This window comes from Helianthus annuus, chromosome 9 (assembly GCF_002127325.2).
Source record: "Helianthus annuus cultivar XRQ/B chromosome 9, HanXRQr2.0-SUNRISE, whole genome shotgun sequence".
Lineage (NCBI taxonomy): Eukaryota > Viridiplantae > Streptophyta > Magnoliopsida > Asterales > Asteraceae > Helianthus > Helianthus annuus.
The window spans coordinates 29347226-29349773 of NC_035441.2; positions in this window are offsets into that span (position 1 = coordinate 29347226).

Sequence of the window (2548 nt, forward strand, 5' to 3'; positions counted from 1 at the left end):
TGAGTTTGAGGCTCAAAAGCAAAAACAACAACCACAGGTCAAAGATGTGTCCATGAGAACATGTTTCAAATGTGATCAAAAAGGACATCTTGCACGCAAGTGTCCAAATCTAAAACCTGTGGATGTTGATCAAACGAAGATTAATATTGAGAAACAAAAATCTGAGAATGTGAGACAAAGGTCACCCAAATTTGATTCGAAACAAACTTGGAAGTATAACACAAACAAGTTTCATTCAAATCAAAATTGGAAATCAAACCAGAACAGGTTCGATTCAAGACAGACCTTGAATTCTCATACACCCAGATTCAGAACAACACAAAGTTGGAAAACTTCAGTTGATATGACAAAACCCCAAGAGGTTTGGAAACCAAAGGTTGTTGTTCAAAACCAAAGTGCTAAAAAAGATTCACATTTTTACAAACGAGGAACACCAAAAGGTCAAGCCTGGAGTGTTAAGAAACATGTTGATTTCGTTAAAAATGAGAAACAAAAACAAATCTGGAAATCGAAAACAGAAATAGAAAGTTCAACTTATGAGGTGAAAAAGGCTGAGGATTCAATTTCGATTGCCTATGATGCAAATTTTCCATCACTCAAGGCTGAAAACTTTAAGATTCAGGTTGCTAGAGTCAAGGTTACATCCAAGGCTGGTGAGGCTTGGGTGGACACAATGTTTGATTAAACAATTTGAATTGCCGGAGCTTCCTTTATCGCGAAGCATGAATCGGCATCTTTAGTGAATGAAAATTATTGTGTCGTATTTGATAAAGTTTGAATGTGCAGATGCTCAAGAATTCTGAAGAGAGCAGCCTGACACAACAAGAGGAGGAGGCTGCTGCTAGACCCTGTGTTGGTTGAAACAGGGAGTTTATATGTTTTTCTGCACATATATACAATATTTCAAAAACCCTAAAAGTTTGAAAAATTAAAAACCAAAAATATGTTTTAGTTTGTTAAAATTCGAAAAACCAAAAATATGTTTGTTTTTTTTATTTTTGTCAAACATAGAAAATTCTAAAAATATGTGTTGGTGGAATACGCCGAAACCCTCACGGCTGAACAAACATGATTACATTCATCAAATTGAAAAACGGTTTTCAAACTGTAAAAATCAATGTGTTGTAAATCATGGGGGTAATTACTGCTTTTAGTGTAATTCAGTGCATGATTAGCAGAAAATGGATGGCGAGACAAAGCTATCTACATCGGTTATCAAATTTCTTTAATGGTTTTGCATTTTAGGGGGAGAAATATTGTTAGAAAATACAAAAACATTAGAAAATTTGAAAAATAAAAAAACATGATAAAATTCAAAAATTTGAGTTTTGCGTAAAAAGAGGAAATGATAGTACATCAGTAGACAGTTACTGGACGCTAAAGATTTGTATAGTATAAAGTTTTAGACAATTTTACTGATGATATGTTAATAGATTTTTACACATTTAGTAGATTTATTCGGGATATAAACCTAAAATTTCAAACTTGTGAAATTTGTGGGGAACACTACTTGGATATATAGGTAACCCCTGAAATCTCGTTTGAAAGGTTTTTTATTCTGATATACTAGGTTTTTCTACTATTTGATGTCTGGGGTATTATTCCGGGACTTCTGCTGAACGGAAGTTCTGACCTAGTCCTTGGATAATGCTTTGCCTGAAATGCTTGAAACATAGCATTATAGCCCTCAGTTGATTAGACAATAAAATTGATAATCATCTGTTGTAGCTAAAAGATCCTCTAAAGGGGACATACCAAAGTCGAATCTGATATCTCTCTACGCATACGGAAGTATCGACCTGAGATCCCTCAGTTTTCGCATGTCCTAAATTATGTACAGACATCATTTTAGTAAAATCACCTGTGTGTCTTAATATTGAGATTCTGGATACGGGAGTATATTCAAGAGGTGGGACACATGAATGAGCTAAGTTCATAAGACATCTAAATAGTATCCTGAGTAAATTGAAAATTGTGTGAGAATTTAGAAAAGTCTATGTGAATTGTTTAATACTGAGTATGATTTAAAGCTTAATGGTACTAGTAATTTGTCAAAAACTGATATGATCCTCTGTCGCATTCTCAAAACAAAAATATGGTTTTGTAAATATGTTTGTATATATTTCTTTACTGCTTTATATTTTTAGAAAATACAAAAAGATTTTGATTTCTGCTTTATTTTCGATAAACCGATGTCTGAGTTGCTGAGTTTCAAAATCTAAGTAAGCTGATTGTGTTTCTGAAAATAAAACAAGTTCATTATTTTGATACTTGAATTAAAATCAAAAATTTCAAAAACAGTTTGTGATATCTCCGAGGTCATTAACTTGAACTTGGATGATAAACTGTGAGGGAGTTGGATTCTTTAACGCTGCCAAATATATAAAGTTTGTTGATAGGGGGAGTAGATTAGAGAATTTGATTAAAATGTTCAAAATGTTGTTACTTATCATTTGTATGAGTGATTGCAGGAAAGATCCAGACTACGATCCCGAAAGCCGAGTCTAAGGGGGAGTCTGAAGACGAGCTCAACGAAAACGGAAGCGTA